General features: G+C 40.8%; 1 protein-coding gene across 24 annotated transcripts in view; it reads left to right on the plus strand.

The window, feature by feature from the left end:
- Positions 1 to 18,137, plus strand: part of CD36 (CD36 molecule (CD36 blood group)) — a 67,122-nt gene that overhangs the window by 23,755 nt on the left and 25,230 nt on the right. Inside the window, exons 1-4 of one of the 24 annotated variants that reach the window (XM_075081481.1) lie at positions 1,041 to 1,223; positions 2,335 to 2,386; positions 12,182 to 12,340; positions 13,091 to 13,289. The exons of 1 other annotated variant lie outside the window; for it this stretch is intronic. The gene's annotated coding sequence lies outside the window, so the exon portion shown is untranslated. Of the gene's footprint in view, positions 1 to 1,032; positions 1,224 to 2,215; positions 2,387 to 12,181; positions 12,341 to 13,090; positions 13,290 to 15,242; positions 15,417 to 18,137 lie in introns of those variants that run through there. 22 more of the 24 variants (XM_075081486.1, XM_075081479.1, XM_075081490.1 and 19 more) reach the window with 22 other exon arrangements.

Below are 18,137 nucleotides of genomic sequence, written 5' to 3' on the forward strand. Positions count from 1 at the left end.
GCATGGAAGAAATGGTTGCCAGAAGCTGAGTGACTGAGCATTTGTATGTCTGTAATCCTGTGGCTGTTACTACCCAGAAAGTCTTGGGAGTGTCCTGCTGAATCCTCTCCAACACCATTTTGGGGATCTGATAAGTGACTATTGTTACTTTTTACCTAAAACAGAGAAGCCTGAGTATAATTAGACGGAGGGTGTGCACACTGCCACAAACATGCCTAGGGTGTTTCATGTTGTGATGGCATGTTTACAATTCTGTAATCTTTATCCTATGTAATTTCAAGGGTTGCTTTTAAACGCTAAGCACTAATGAGTGCCCTCGCTTCTCAAAACATAAGAAAGAGGTGAAGGATACATCCCATTTCTAGCTGTTGTGGGGTGGAAGGAAGGGCACAGCACTGGTTTTTGGTAGTCCAATACGCCTGCTCTGCCACCGAACCTGTCTGATCCTGCATTCAGAGAAGTCTGAGTTGTTTCCAGTCCCATCTCAGATCCTCTCTCAGTTCTGGTGCAGGTAAGTCAAGGATAAGGTTTACTTTTCCTTTCCTGGCACATCTGCTGCTTTGAGTATGGGTGAAGCTGTTCAATATTAATTTTCTCAGGAGTGGGAGGACTTCAAAAAGAGTGCTGAATGACAGCTGGGCAGGGAAAAGATAATGGGCAGGAATACCATGGGGTTTACTGTTATGAGGCTTTAGGAAGGAACAAAATAACACATTACAGGATTAAGTTACCAAACTTAAATTGTTATCTATAACCAAGAAGCACTGATAAATCTGGCTTTCAGTTACAACCATCTTTTTGATTAACTGATAGTGTGAGGTTATATACCAGGACTTCAGGCAGAAGGAGAAGGGGAGTAGGCGAAGAAAGAAAAAAGATATCATGGGAGATCTGGGGAAACATAAACGTTAATGTTAAGGGACAAGGACAGAATTGAAGGAAAGCTGTAAATTCTGGGGAAAAAAACCTACAGGATAATCCAATGGGGGAGGAGACAAACCAGAGGAGATGCTTGGTGGAGGAGTGACTGCTGAGATGATAGGGTGGAAGGTGGGAGAGATATACAAAGAGCTGGAGGAGGGAGGAGATTCTTGGGGAAGGAACAGGAGTAAAAGGAAGCACATGGAGAAAGAAAGGCAGAAGGGAAGTCTGCTAACAAGCTGGAAACTGCAGCTGCGAAAGACACACAGGAAGAAATCCACAGGACTCCAAGACGACCAAAGGTAGAACAACAGCATTTCCATAAGAGGATATGTCAGAAAATATCCAGATTAATGGAAATTTCAGGAATGTTTTTGTTTCCTTCCTTTACCTTGTCACTTCATTTTCTGACTAACTTCAGAGAAGGAGAAACTTCATAGAAAGTCAGGCTAAGAGGTTTATGCCATGCGATGCCACTTGAGTTACTACATTTGGGGCATAGCTTTATAGCTCCTGTCATACTGGTTTGCCTCGGGGTCCTGTTAACCCTCCGGGACAGCTTTTATCTTAATTATGAAAGGCCTTGGCAGAGACGCTGCTCACTGTTGCTATTTGTTGTTACTGTCTGGAAGGAGGCGTCTCAATCTGCTGTTTAAATTAAAAAAAAAGAATATACAGTGCTTAAAATGTTAATACTTTAATAGTTTTTTAAAAGTATTTTAAACAAATAATCACTGCTATGATAAAAGGATCTAGCAAGGATCCAAAAGGATAGGCAGAGGAAGCAATAGCACTGTCACTTGGCTCAGATGTTCATTTAGACAACAAAGTTCTGAACCAAAAGAATCCCATGAATATGAACAGCCCTATTCACAGCTGTGTTCCCTCATTCTGCTCCTTCTCTGTGTTTTGTGTAAACAAGTATAATAAGCCCAAATCTGAAGAGTCATCTCTAGTATGAAACTCCTTACCTGGCTTCCAGTGTGTTTGGAGGATTAACTGGGATTAGACTGTGTTTGCAAAGAGTTATTGCAATGAGCAAAGTCAATTAAGCTTATTCCGGACAGGCAACAGGGACCTGATACATTGCCTCCAAGTGCTGGGCTATTGCAAAGGGTAGAGAGATCAGAGGCACAGGCTGGCATTGAAAGACTTTCTTAGAGCTGGTCTTTCTTGCAAAGCGTATGTGAGAAAGAGTAGTACCTTTGGCTCAAAGGTCCTATAATTCCTTATCACTAGGACAGCTTAGCTACCAAGGAGTTTAAAAGGTCTCTGAAACTTTCTGTTTCTCTTTGTGGCTGATGAAAGATTAACAGACTTGTAGGGCACTGGGCAGCCAGGGTTGCTACAGCATTGCTACAGCAACTTGATTTTTCTGTGAATAAGGAGCTAACTTAACAGGCTCTTCTGCAGCTTTCCAGTTCCTCGTGGCAAGAATAGTGAGAGCAGCTCTCCCTCCATACAGGTATGTGAACCTGCTCCTGGATTAAATGCAGTTTCTCAGCACACAGTTGGACATTGTATTCATTTCTTGTGAGCAAACTATTGCACTTGACTGCTTATAATTCTACGAAAAGCCCATTCACTAAAATTTAGGAAGAGTAAATATACAGATAATCAAATTATTTCACTTGCATATTAGTAGCTTGATAATATATTGCTAATATTTCACTGTACATTGCAATTAAAGATTAATGTATTCATATTTTAAACTGTAACAAGTGTATATAATCATTTGTCTGTGGATCATTATCTTATATATAAAAGCCTGTAATATAAAGGATTATATACATTTATTATAAAAAATAAAAATTAATCAAGAGAAATACCAAGTGTACAGCTGATCATAAATGCATATGTTTTATACTTCTGTTATAAATGAACATCTGAAAATACTGTAGTAATTATTAATTATAGGAAAAGGCATATATGTGCATTTCTGTGTAGATTTAAAATTATAATTCATGTTCAGTAAAGACATTGATGTAACATGTCTTAAATTAATTTTGATATGTAAGCCCTGAGATCAACTCAATAAATATAGCATAGTCATGTAAATACTAATAACTTGTGCTATTTTCATAATCTGATTCTCTTTAACAACCGATACAATAACTATGATATTAACTCAGTGATTTAATTTTTTTTACTTGAAAAAAATGTCCTGTTCATAAAAAACGTGTAGTCTGTAGTTGTCTAGTTTTGGGGATTTTTTTCTGTCCTCAAGTGATACTTCAGAAGCATTTATATAATTGGCACAATCAGGAGAATGATCAGAAATGTAGGGGTCTTTCAGTTAAATTATAATATTTTGGAACTACTTTTTCTGTGTAGCTGACAGTTATATGCATTTTTCTGTAACATGGTTTCATTTGAAAGAATAATGCCATATCTTAGCATCAGAAAATGACATAACTTGAGAAGTTCAGGGTATCTAATAGTTGCCTGCTTCATTAACTGCTAGTACACAGAAATCACCACTAGTACTTTTTCTATTGCTTTGTTCTTCATAGTTGTTAATGTTTTTAATATGCAATAATACTACAAAATTTTCCTTATCTCTCAAGACCTCCAGCTGCTGCCAAGGTACTTCTTGTGGCAAGCATGGTTTTATTTTTCAGTTGGGTTTTTTTTTGTGTGTGTGTTACCTATGTTTTAGACTTTCAGTATAGCAATTAAATACCGTGTCAAGAAAATATGAAAAAAGTAAAAATTCTTTTTTTTTACGCATACAAGAGTAGCATATTCTCACTTAGAATTATGAAGAGAAAAAGCATCTTCTGCTATAAGAAAATTTGTATAATAAAGTTTTTGTATAATAACGTAGTTTAAATAAAGCCTCGCTCACCACATCCATAGGGAAAGGCTGTAAAAGGTAAAAAACTCCATGTAGGTCGGCACATATTTTCTTGAAAATCTGAGCATTGCTTCTTCACCCAGACCAGTAGGCAAGAGCCACATGGTCTGTACCTCCGCTGCCAGCTAGAGGGGACAATCTGTTTTTCTGAGAGTGTTTCCATCAGGTCCATCCATCAGTGCTACCACTGCTGTAGTCTTTGAGATTTCCCCTGAAGGAGAAAGCTTAATTGGGAAGGGCTTTGGCATGTATTAATTCTCCAGATGATTTTCTATGTTGCCCTTTCTTTTGGTAGAAAATATGCGTCTCACTGGCAGAGGCCTGGATCTCCTGGTACTATTCCAACCACCGATTCTGATTCCCAAAGTGGGGCTGGGGAACTGTCCCAGGACATGGGGCTGGTTAAGTAAAGCTTTCTTCTTGTGCTGACCTGATAAAAAGCAGGTTTTGTTCTGGCAGTAGGCTCATAGTTTGGCTTTAACACCTTGTGTTGGAGGCTGAACTGAAGTCCCAGGTAAGATCTTCTGCATGTTGCTCAGGCCAAGGACATGTCTCCAGGTCTGGAACATGTGAACTGAAAGAAAAGGGTGTCAATCATTAGACAGGTCTCGAACTCTTGAGAAGTCACCAAAAACGTTGACCTTAAACTTACCTCTTCATTAACTGGAAAAAATTCCCTGTTCGTATGTTGTTCTTAATTATTACACAGACAAAATTATGGTGTAGCTGGTAGGCAAATGTTAACGTAAGGACTACGTAGTCATTCATCAAAGCCACTGCCATTTCTTGTTTGGGGTGATTCACTATGGTGACTATTTTTAAACCTGGTATTGCACCAGGGAAGTTTTGAATTACTCCATTATTCTGTGACTTCTGAGCCAAGGAGAAGAGTTTTGCAAGAAGCTGAATATATCCAAGTAGGGACAAGATTTATTAAATTTCTCTTGACTTTCAGAAAACTTCTGCTTTCAAAATTTGTCTCCCCTAACATTGGAGCCTCCTCTCTGTGCCCTCCTTAGGTTTCAGTAAGAAACGTCTCTAGCATTAATAGACTGACCCAGCCCTTTATGTAACATATTTCTATGGCTCCTTGCTGCTTCAGACTCACCCAGAAGCTGAAGTTATTATATTACATTTCTGTATTGGGTTCAGTTCTACAAAGTTCCTTCCTATCTACGTTCTGAGTGACTCTCACATGAGCCCACAGGAGTGGAAGAATCAAAGTCAGCTCTACCCCTGCCTCTGTTGTGCTTTCTTCACCTCATTCCCCTGCTAAAATAATTTGAAAATAATTTTTAGAAGTGATTTTGAGGACTGAGAAAGGCAGCAGTTTATGCATGCCATAGTCAGTGAAGAAGAGCGCAGAATCAATATTTCTGTGGAGAAAATGAACAGAAGCAGCTGCTGGGTTTTCCATCATCAATTTTTCCTTCAAAGAACCTAGTTACAATATGACAGAGAAACTCATAGAATCATAGAATCGTAGAATAGTTTGGGTTGGAAGGGACCATTAGAGGTCATCTAGTCCAACTCTTCAGCAACGATCAAGGACATCTTCAACTAGATCATGTTGCCCAGAGCCCTGTCCAGCCTCACCTTGAATGTTTCCAGGGATGGGACATGTACCACCTCCCTGGGCAACCTGTTCCAGTGTTTCATGACCCTCACCATGAAAAATTTCTTTCTTATATCTAGTCTGAATCTACCCTGTTTTAGTTTGAAACCATTACCCCTTGTCCTATTGCTACACATCCTGTTAAAAAGTCTGTCCCTATCTTTCTTATAAGCCCCCTTTAAGTATTGGAAGGCTGCAATAAGGTCTCCCTGGAGGCTTCTCTTCTGCTTTCTGAATAACTCCGACTCTCTCAGCCTGTCTTTATAGTGGAGAGGTGCTCCAGCCCTCTGATCATTTTTGTGGCCCTCCTCTGGAACCACTCCAACATTTCCATGTCCTTCTTGTGCTGAGGGCTCCAGAGCTGGACACAGCACTGCAGGTGGGGTCTCACCAGAGCAGAGTAGAGGGGCAGAATCACCTCCCTCGACCTGCTGGCCACACTTCTTTTGATGCAGCCCAGGATTCGGTTGGCCTTCTGGTCTGTGAGCACACATTGTCAGCTCATGTCCAGTTTTTCACCTACTAATACCCCAAGTCCTTCTCTACATTGCTGCTTTGAATCCCTTCATCCACCAGCCTGTATTGATACTGGGGGTTGCCCTGACCTAGGTACAGGACCTTGCACTTAGCCATGTAGAACCTCATGAGGTTCACATGGGCCCACTTCTTGAGCTTGTCCAGGTCTCTCTGAACGGCATCCCGTCTGTCAGGTGTGCCAACTGCACCACTCAGGTTGGTGTCATCTGTAAATTTGCTGAGGGTGCACTCAATCCCACTGTCTTTGTAATTGATGAAGATATTAAACAGTACTGGTTCCAATATGGACCCCTGAGGGATAACACTCATCACTGATCTCTGTCCTGACATTGAGCCATTGACCACAATTCTGGATGCAACCATCCAGCCAATTCTTTATCCACCAAACAGTCCATTCATCAAATCCATCTCTCTCCAATTTAGAGAGAAAGATGTTGTGCAGGACCTTGTCAAAGGCCTTGCAGAAGTCCAGGTAGATGACGTCTGTATCTCTTCCTTTGTCCACTGCTGTAGTCACTTCATCATAGAAGGACACTAGGTTGGTCACGCAAGACTTGCCCTTGCTGAAGACAGTAGAAAATATATTTATTTTTGATCAGTGGAAAGAAGGGCCTATACTGCATGTTTTAACTCAGAAAATTTATTTTCTATGGCACATGCCCTGCAAATGAGCAATCTGTATTTTCTTTGCTCTATTTTGACTAAGCTGTTGCCAAAGATGAAGTCCAGTAATGGAGAAAACACTTAATATCAAGTCCCACTGTACATGACCTGTGAACAGCTCCTGTCTTTCAACAGCTTCATACAAATGCTCACATTAAGTCATCTAGGAGTTGACTGACCTTGATTCTGGAGAGCTCAGCCATCTTGCAGGTGATTATTTGGAGCTACATGGGTACTCCCCATTGACAAATGACATGGAACTTATAATTTAGCATCTGGTGTGTATCAGTGATGTACTTGGATTCCAAAGCAAGTGACAAAATACAATAGCTAAGACCCAAATGGTCATAGAGTAGTTATATTCATTCTAGATCTACTAGATTCTGGTAGATTTTGTATTACTTCCTTAGAAGCTGGGTAAATACTCATGCAGTTAGGTTTTATTAATATTCATTATTACATAATTCAAGTGTTAGTAACATGTGAGCTGCCTCATTTAGTGCCAGTATGTCTACTTACACTGTATTCACAGAATCACAGAATCACAGGATGGTAGGGGTTGGAAGGGACCTCTGGAGATCGTCTCGTCTAACCCCCCTGCTTGAGCAGGCACACCCAGAGCAGGGGGCACAGGAACCAGGTGGGTTTTAATGTCTCCAGGGAAGGAGACTCCACAACCTCCCTGGGCAGCCTGTTCCACTGTTCTGGCACCCGCACAGGAAAGAAGTTTTTCTTCATATTGAGGTGGAACATCCTGTGTTCCAACTTGAGTCCATTGCCCCTTGGCCTGTCATTGGACACTATTGAAAACAGCCTAGTCCCATCATCCTGACACCCACCCTTTAGATATTTATAGGTATTGATGAAATACCCTCTCAGTCTTCCCTTCTCCAGGCTGAACAAATCCAGGTCTCTCAGCCTTTCCTCATAAGAGAGATGCTCCAGTCCCCTGATCATCTTGGTAGCTCTCTGCTGGACTTGCTCAAGGAGTTCCACATCCTTCTTATACTGGGGGGCCCAAAACTGGACACAGGGCTCCAAATATGGCCTTACCATGGCATAGTAGAGAGGAGGATAACCTCCCTTGACCTGCTGGCCACACTCCTTTTAATACACCCCAGGATACCATTGGCCTTCTTGGCCACAAGGGCACAGTGCTGGCTCAGGGTCACCTTGCTGCCCACCAGCACTACCAGGTCCTTCTCAGCAGAGCTGCTTTCCAGTAGTTCAGCCCCCAATGTGTACCACTGCATGGGGTTGTTCCCCACCAGGTGCAGGACCTTGCACTTGCTCTTGTTGAATTTCATGAGGTTCCCCTCAGCCCAGCTCTCCAGCCTGTCCAGGTCTCATTGGATGGCAGCACAGCCTTCTGGTGTATCAGCCATTCCTCCCAGCTCAGTATCATCAGCGAACTTGCTGAGGTTACACTCTGTCCCTTCATCCAGGTCATTGATGAATATGTTAAACAGGACTGGAGCCAGCACAGGCCCCTGGGCAACACCACTGGTGACAGGCCTCTATCCAGACTCTCCTCCATTGATCATGACCCTCTGAGTTCTGTTGTTGAGCCAGTTCTCAATCCACCTCACTGTCCGCTCATCCAACCCACACTTCCTTAGCTTGTCTGTGAGGATGCTATGGGAGACAGTGTCGAATGCCTTTCTGGAGTCAAGATAAACAACATCCACTGCTCTCCCTTCATCGACCCAGCCAGTCATGCCATCGTAGAAGGCTATCAGGTTGGTCAAGCATGATCTTGCCTTGGTGAATCCATGTTGACTGTTTCTGATAACCTTCTTTTCCTCTACATGCCTGGAGATGACCTCCAGGGTGAACTGCTCCATCTCCTTCCTGGGGATGGAGGTGAGGCTGACTGGCCTATAGTTCCCCTATAGTTCTCCTATAGTTCAGGTCCTCCACGACCTTTCAAAGATGATGGAGAGTGGCTCAGCAAGAACATCCGCCAACTCCCTCAGCACTCACGAGTGCATCCCATAGGGGCCCAAATTTGCCAGGATCCATTTTGCATAGGTGATCTCTGACGCAATGCTCCTCACCCAAGGGGAAGTCCTCCTTTCTGCAGATTTTTCCTCTCTTCTCTGGGGGCTGAGATGCCTTAGAGCCAACCTTAGCAGTGAAGACCGAGGCAGAGAAGGCATTCAGTAACTCTGCCTTCTCTGCATCCTGATTCACCACAGCCCCTTCCTTTTTCAGTGTTGACCCCCTGTATCCCCAGTCTTCCTTTTGCTGCTGATGTATTTGAAGAAGCCCTTCTTGTTATCTTTGACATCCCTTGCCAGATTTAATTCCACATGGGCCTCGGCCTTCCTTGTCACATCTCTGCCCACCCTGACAACATTCCTATATTCCTCCCAAGTGGCCACTCCCTTTTCCCACATACTGCGAACCTCCCGCTTCCATATGAATTTCTCTAGAAGCTCTTTGCTTATCCATGCAGGTCTCCTGGCTCCTCTGCCTGATTTCTTCCTCCTGGGGATGCACTGATCTTGAGTTCGGAGGAAGTGGTCCTTGAATACTGTCCAGCTCTCTTGGACCCCCCTGCCTTCCAGAGCTCGAGCCCATGGGATTCCTCCTAGCAGGTCTTTGAAGAGGCCAGAGTTGGCCCTCTTGAAGTCCAGGGTTGTAATCCTGTTTCTACCATGCAGAATCCTGAACTCCACCATCTCATGGTCACTGCAGCCAAGGCTACCCTCAGCTCTCACGTCCTTAAACAGCCCGTCCTTGTTCATTAGTATAAGGTCAACAGCATATTTTGCCTCATTGGCTCCTCCACCATCTGCATCAAAAATTTATCCTTGATGCTCTGCAGCAACGTCCTGGAATGTGTTGCTTTTCCAGCAAATATCTGGGTGGTTAAACTCCCCCATGAGGACCAGATTCTGTGATTGTGAGGCTACTTCCAGCTGTCTGTAGAAGGCTTCATCAACTTCCTGTTCCTGATTAGGTGGCCTGTAGCAAACACCCACAACAGTGTCACCCATATTTGCCTGCCCCTTAAGTTTTACCCACAAGCTCTCAGCTTGTTCTCTTTCCACCCCCAGGCAGAGCTCGATACATTCCAGTTGCTCCCTCATATAAAGAGCAACTCTCCCACGTTGCCTTGCTGGTCTGTCTTTCCTGACAAGCCTGTAGCCATCCATGACCACATTCCAGTCATACGAGCTGTCCCACCATAACTCTGTGATTGCAATGAGATCATGGCCCTGTGACCGCACACAGACCTCTAGTTCCTCCTCTTTATTCCCCATACTGCGTGCATTGGTGTACAAGCATTTCAAGAAGGTGCTTGACCACACAGGTTTCCCCAGAGGGGTGTACGAGGACCCACTATAGCCATGCAAGCCCTTGAGATGGTTGGTTTCCTGGTTGCCATCGCATGAAGCCACCATGGCACCTTTATCACTGCTCAGGTTGTCCCGCCTTATTCCTCATTGTGTGTGATGGCATTAACATGGCCAGTTTGTCCCCCTCCCCCCACGTTCCTCAGTTCATCACTGCCAAGTTCGTCACTGGCAGGAGCCAAATATATCACACTGTTTCCACTGTACTGCTGCCAAGTTGGCTTTAGCCAATGGTATTTTAGGATGTTTTCCGTATCATCAGAACACATTGAGAATCACAAGGGACAGCACCTTATGTCCTAACACTTCACAGAGCTGGGAAAACTACAGCTGGGAGTCGTTAGTGGGCAATGAAGGAGCTACGCAGCAGTTTGGAATGAGTATTCCAAGCTCTTGAGGGGAAATCAGGTATTAATGCATCTTTGGGAGAATCTTTTTTCAGGGGGCAGAGGACTGCTTTATTGGGGTATTCCTCAGGGCATATGCTGGAAAGTCTTGAAAGCCCATACCTCTGCAGTAAAAGTCTGTGACGTGAGGTGGGCAAAAAAATGCTACACCACCTCTGCAATCTTTGACCAATCTTTCCGTTAATGTCAGGTGGTAAATATTTTGAAGTTTTCTCATTGCATTTTCTTCTTGCTTAACAACCTGTTTGTGCTTACCAGAGCCTTGTGTAGCTGTCCTGGTATTGTCAGTATGGTACACAGATGAGGGGCGGAGCTGAAAGACCTTTCTGGGCAGTTTCAGTGGAATCGTTTTAATTTAACGTTTACCTTCTAAAAGTTAGATGTCTAACTTAAATGAATCATTTAGATCCTTTGTATTTAAAGGATAGGTATCAGTACTTCCAAAGGATATGATACAACCTTGCTTGAGATAAACATTTCAGGTAGACGGGATGAGTCCATGAAGTGCTCATACTTCTCCACTGAGAGGGAAGAAACCAGCCTATCTTCCTGAGGCCAGATGCCTACTTTTTACCTGGATAAAGTTATTTGCAACAATATTTGTAGTTAACTTTAAACAAGAAAATCATTATTGCTGTGAAACTATGTCTTTCTTTTCTTTTAGGTCCTTAGAGATAATATATTAAAAGCAAAACTGAAACAACTGAAATATCTTGATACTCTCTTCTTTTAAAGTGAGGTGACTATTCCTGCCATATAACTCTGTTCTTTCCGGTGGCTTTTGGAAAATTAAGTGGTAGAAAATAGCAGTCACAGCGAGACTACCCAAAACAAAGACAGTGAACATACTATTTAGAAAAAATTATTAGTTCTATATTATTATTTTTGTAATTTGGTTGTTATGTGTTGAAGTTCTTTATAGGCAGTACCTGAAGATAGGCATGTTCACTCCAGTGTTGGCTTTTATGCAACAGAAGTGAATTGTTGAAGCTGGTCTGGGTGGATAATTCATGACCTGCTTCTTACATATTATATGATTAGGTGATGCATAGAAGGTTTTCATATCCATAGGAAATCAAACTGTCTTCCAGGAATACAAAATTTCACTCCCTATAAAGGAACACCTCCTAGTATCTCCAACACATGCGGAGGAACAGGAGTCTCATCCAGCTGGTAGCATATTGCACATTTTCTACTGCAGATGATTCATCATCCTTGTTCTCCTCCTCAGTAGAACTAGATGCACATGAGTGAACATGAGTGTGTTGAATCAGAAGGAGCTTATTTGGGGACAGGAGCTGCATGTTCTTATTTTCTGTGGGTTTTCTGAATGCTACATCTTTTACTACTGAGCAAGATACAACCCTTCGTGTGGGACTTAATAACTGTGGAGAAGCCAGAGAGGACCACTGAGTGGTGGCAACAGGATTTTGGGTAGGGAGTGTATAAGATCTTGCTAATAGAATAACCCAGATAAACGATAACTTTGTGCTTTTACTTACCGTAGAAAGGAGGTAAACATAATTCCTCACACCTTTATTTCAAGATAGGAAGTGTACTAAAAAATTATAGAAAATCATGGTTTGAATGCTGAGAACATTAATCTTCTCTTCTGCCCCAAGGCTTGGTGCTTTACCTAACAACTAGAAGGGGATTTTTTGATTTTTGTTGCTGTTGTTGTTTTGTTTGTTTGTGGTTTTTTTTTTTGTTCGGTTTTGTTTTCTTTTTTTTAAAGGTTAGTGTCCTCTGAAAAATTCAGAGGGTGCAAAAGTCCAGAATGGGGTTTCCTGGAGTTTTCTAATCTTATTTCTAACCTCAGCCACATATCCACATCTGACAAGGTGTTGCCATTTAAGCCCAGCTGGCAGCTAAGCCGCACACAGCTGCTCACTCACCGCCCCCCACCGCTGGATGGGGGACAGAATTGGAAGAGTAAAAGTGAGAAAACTCATGGATTGAGATAAAAACTGTTTAATAGGTAAAGCAAAAGCCGCACTCACAAGCAAAGCAAACCAAGGAATTTACTCACTCCTTCCCATGGGCAGGCGGGTGTTCAGCCATCTCCAGGAAAGCAGGGCTCCATCACGTGTAACAGTTACTTGGGAAGGCAAACGCCATTGCTCTGAACATCCCCCCTTTCCTTCTTCTTCCCCCAGCTTTATATACTGAGCATGATGATTTATATACTGATCTGTCCTGGCTGTGTCCCCTCCCAGCTTCTTGTACACCCGGCAGAGCACAGGGAGCTGCAAAAGCCCTTGACTAGTGTAAGCACTACAGGGCAACAGCTAAAACACCTCCGCATTATCAACACTGTTTTCAGCCCAAATCCAAAACACGGGCCCATACTAGCTACTATGAAGAAAATTAACTGTAGCCCAGCTGAAACGAGGACACAAGGGATTAGTGTTAGGATTGGTTTTTACAAGTTTCATAATAGGCAAGTGAAGAAAAACACTGAGAGTGACATTACTGTGGAAACACAGGAATATAAAACCATGGTGTGCTGTACTGTACATAAGAGAATTCCCACAGGAATGTGGGATCATTTATGTGGGCATCCTCAAAATTCAAATTATATATACCATAAGGGTATGTCATCCCCTGATGGAAGGGATCTTAAAGGGAAAAAACAAAAGGGGGTGGGTGGGTAGGGTATTGGTTGTTTAGGAATTTCAGGGCATATAGGAAGATGATAACTCTCCTCCTTTGTTCCCTCTTTGTTTAGAAAACACCCCAAAGAAAGTGATTTCCAAAAGGCCCCATCTATGAGATGTCTAGAAAAGCCAGGAATCACACTCATCTCTTCAGCATTTTCTTGTCAATAGTATGTTTATTGCAGGAAATGTGGGCAATCTTCATTTGGAGTTAACAACTGCATTTGTCTTTTTCTGCTTCCTGCGGTTTTCTGTGTCTTCATCAAGCATGTGAGTGTCATTTACACTATTTCTCTTTCTCAACAGTTCCTCCTTGTAGAGTAGTTTGTCTGTTGTCACACCACTAGGGACTCCAATAAAGTGCATAATTTTTTGCTTTTTGTATCATCACTTTGTATTTTCTCCCCTATAACCTCTGAACCCTGATATGAAGCCAGAGAACACAGAAGGACCATTAAGAACTTATGGTTTGGTCCACTTTGTTTTTAAGATACAGAAATGATATCCAAAAGTGCACAACTTTTCTCTTAGCTTCAAATTATTTCTGCAGTTGAAGCTGGCAGTCCTCTTATCACTGCCAGGCACTGCTTGCTAGAAGAGATTGCTTATATCATACCTCACAGAATTAGCTGATGTAACTCAACATGTATACATTGAAAACAGAGCTCCATTACATCTGCTTTAGTGCTTTGAGAATTCCACCAAAAACACAGCAGTATGTATTTCCCTCCCATACAAATGGTGCACACTGAATCCCATACAATGCAAACAGATAAAATGAGCACAGTAGGGAACATCTCCGTGGGCAGGTGTGAGTAACTGGAATTATTTCCTCTTAGAAGAGGCAAATCAGCAGTGAATAAGGCAGTGCAGCCTGGTAGGAAAGCTGGAGGATCCTGAACAAGAGCGTCTTCAGGAGAGCATCATACAAAGAGATGTCCAATAGAAATAATTAACGATAATAATCATAGAAGTAGTGCATGGGAACCACAGTGTGAAGGACTGCTTCTTTCAGCAGTTAAAATCCACTCTTTAATTAGAGAAGAGAGGAAAGCAAATTTACTGCTCTTTTCAAGGTTGTGAAACTGAGGTTAGTCAGGGTCATCAACTTTCCCTGGCAGTGAGCCTCGTGCAAAGATTGCCCTACAGGTTGCTTCCAAAGGCCCAGGCTCACTTTCACTCTTGCTTTTACTACGAGGCAAAACTTCAAATTCATTAATCTTCATCCACCTTAGATTTACTTAGCAGAAGCAGATTAGAAGAAGGGACCTTCTTCCACAAAAGCTTAACTTTCAAATAGGGAAACATACAAAACAGAACAGTAAACAATCAGTCAAAACACATAGCAAATACTGAACATGTAGATCACAGCTGTTCAGCGCTGACGTCTGGACCTGAGAATCTATTCTTAGGAATACTTTCTCTCTTATCATTAAATAAGCCAAATATAAATCACTTCCTCTTGCTGCTGCCAGAAGAATCTTTTAAAACAATCCATTCATTTGATTCACCTGGGATGAAGAGTTATTTAAAAAATATTTGTGCAAAAGCTTGCCAAACTGATGATTGTTCGTTATTAGTAGACACTGTGCTGGAGTGACACTTTGGTCTACACAGATATTAGTGTAAAAATAACTGAATTTTAAATACATTAAGAAAAAGAAGCTTCTGAGATGAAGTTCACTGAAGTTGCAGTAAAAGAGGAAGAGCCTTTGCACTTCATGAGGAAATGTTGTAATCCAACCTGTAAAACAAAATCCCTTTTAAAAATATTCTGACATTTCTTTATTTTTTGTTACTTGAAAATATTCTATCATGATGATTAGGCTGAAAAGGTGTTTAGCCTGTACTTTGGCAGAGGATGAGTGCAATAGTAAGGTTTTATTTACAGAGCAGAGCATGCTATATAGCAAAGAGCATTTGAAATTATTCTGTATCTTAAAGAAGCTGTCAGGATCTGGTTAGTTGTAACTTCCTGATATAAGAAGTTTTAAAGCAAATGGATATTAGAGAAGTGACCAAGAACAAAATAAGTAAAGTAACAAAATAAGTAAGTTAACCTTTTGTCTCCTTGATCTTTGACTCACTTGGATCAAAATTTGACAAAGATTGCAGCTGCTAAGTATATTACCACGAGATGTAGGTAGTGGCTTTTAGTCAGACTGTAAAAATAACACTCCCCCACCCACCCACCCAGCACCAATGCAACTTAACTTTTTCTTCTGGCAAAAAGATAAAGAGGGAACTGACGTCTCTTGGAATATATAAACACTCCCTTCGAGTTTAGAGGCTATGTGCTTGGTGGGGAGATTTAGCTGCTTGTCCTCTCGTAACTTGATGCGAGTCATGTGTTAAGTACTTTACGTTCAGCTGAAAAGTCACTTGCCCTTATTCAAGGTGAGTCATATGATACAACATTTAAAATCAGAGGGTTTTCCTCAGAAATACTTTTAAAATCAGTTGGTGGAAAACTCTTGAAAATATTTCTTTATAATATAAAATAAAATTATAGGATTTTGCAAAGCCGTTTGCAAGAAACAGTGAAATTTTACATGTATTAATGAAATGCTTCACTACTATGTTAGCAATTGTATTTTATGCTTAGTATTGCTGGCTTTCCCAATTGCATTCTGTCTTTTAATATCTCATATTCTTGAAACTACAGTTCTGGAGTAATGTGAATTTATGAGAAATTCATCTTTTTAAAGTGATATTTGTAGCATTTACTATTGCAGATAAAAACCTCAAAACTGTAATTTCAAGGTATGTATGTCAAAGATCAAGAAAAAAAAGAAAGCAGAAATAACCTCTTCCCTACAAATGTATCTCTTCATAACTTCAGCATTTTTAATTCCACTATCTGACCTAGCAGAAACTGGAATTATATTTAAAGAAACACCATGGTTTTGGGTTGAAACTCTCTTAATAGGAATTTTCAAAACCTGTTCTAATTTTCACTATACACACTGCTTCTTCCCCATGTTTCATTTGAGGCAATAGATCTGCTTCTTTGTCAGAATTAAAGTAATGCCATGTCAAGCAATGTTTAAAAATTGCTTTTAGAGCTGGAGAAATCATTAAGAAAATACAGATAATCTTTGATTTTTATAAGGATCTGCTTTAAACTGACATGTACGGAAATATAATTTAAGTAGGGAAGAAAAAGTTTAATAATATTTTTCATCTTTCCCCCTATTAAGTTGCTTATAAATTGTCTTTTCAGAGATTTGAATGAACTGTTTCCATTGCCAATATTCTATTGAGGACATTTGAAACAATATTGAAAAATTCTTACCCAAAACTCCAGAATGGGTTGTTTATTCTTATTAATCCTGTAGTCCAATCTATGTTTAATTGATACTATAGTTTCATAGACAATATCTAATTTTGTTATGGTACATTCTATTCTGCTTAAGGTAAAATATTTTTGCTTGAATATGAATTCTGAGACACAACTGCATTCTTATTGGAAATTTCTACTTTCATCTTCATATTTTGCATTCAGTTGTGATGGATGCGAATAGCTTGTTGACTTCTACGTGAAATTGAGTGTTATGTTGTGAGTGCTCTTCATTGCAACTGTGTAATGGATAATTTGAATTGCACAAAATGAGATGTCTAGACTGCTATTGCATTGTGTTTGGTAGGAGAAGGGTGAATATTTTACAATTTACAAAAGCTTGGAATAGAAACAAATTATTAGCAGCCAGTTGCTTTGTAGCTGCTTATTGTTAGTGCTCATGAGAGATACCTAGTCTGACTGACACAAAGATATTCTGTTGAAACAGCTTGTAGAAATTTAGATGGAAATATATTTTGGTGGAAGGTGTATATCTGTTGAATTTTAAAATCTTCAGTATGTAAGCCAAGGAAGAAAAGTCTGACAATGTCCAAAAGCTCTCTTTAAACATTTATGGAAGAGGCAATTTCCATTTTTAATTTTGAAATGTGTATTTCCACACTTTTTTAAAAAATCTGCAAGAATAGATAACACTGGGGGAAAAATTTGACCTGAAATATGTACTTTTCAGAATTTGATTTCTTTGAGAATTTTTGCTTCTCCTTAGATATATTACAATGGGTAACATCAGCCAGATTTTTAAAACCCCACATCTTCTTGTAAGGGAGAGATTCTTCTCAGTCCCGAGCCAAAGTCAAAAACTTTAGCCAAACCTGGTTTCTCCTTTGGCCCTGGTGTGTGCAGGAAAAACAATCAAAGGGTGAAGTTTCAATGTGGCAACCACAAGGAATCACCTGGTGGCAGGTGGATGGTCTGGCTGGCTGACTTTTATAGGAAGGGTATTTTTCTGATATTGCAAGCAGTCTTTTGGTCATTTTACTTGCAAGTCTCCAAGGAGAAATTATTAAAATACTCATTGTATCGTGTATTAATGAGCTCAAATATACAGAAATAGTCATTGTTAATGTCAAGGGACCCGTAAACTGCTACTAGTGCAAAAGCAGGCAAAATGTGGGTTTACAATGCAGATAAAAGGAGAAGTCTGGGCTCAGGTGCAGACATGATAGGTTTGTGAGTTTGGTAGGGCATGGGAGGAGACATCATTAGCCTGCTGATCATGGTACCTTATATGTCAGTGCATGATGTATGTGTCCTTTTTTTAATAAAAGGACCTCATAACTGCATTTATGAAAACCCCTACTTCACTATTTAGAAATCCATGAAGATTTTTTAACTCTTTAATCCTCATGAGTAAACTGGGAATTCAGGTTGAGCTGTTCTTCCACTCCATCTCCCTGCTTTCCTTTGCTCTCTGTGTTTGGCCTTGAATGTGTAATTAACTCTGCAACTAACACCTGCTTTAAAATTTATTTAAGGAGGATCACAAGTTAAAAAACTGAAATTCATAAGAATAAAAAGGATAAAGACAGTGACATCTAAAGTAGAAAACAGCACAATTTCTGTTAGCTGGAGCTCTAAAGCAAATAACAAACTTGCAAATTCGGTGGACATGATTAATTCCTGAGCAAGAATAAATTGCAAATTAGGCAGTTCTTTGTCTCAGTTATTCATAAACAGTAAGAAATAGGAAAAAGGTATCACTGGGAGCTTATGTTTTACCATATCTCTCAACACTGGTATCATTCTGATTTTCTTTA

Source organism: Phalacrocorax aristotelis, chromosome 1 (assembly GCF_949628215.1).
Source record: "Phalacrocorax aristotelis chromosome 1, bGulAri2.1, whole genome shotgun sequence".
In the NCBI taxonomy this organism is placed as follows: Eukaryota; Metazoa; Chordata; class Aves; order Suliformes; family Phalacrocoracidae; genus Phalacrocorax; species Phalacrocorax aristotelis.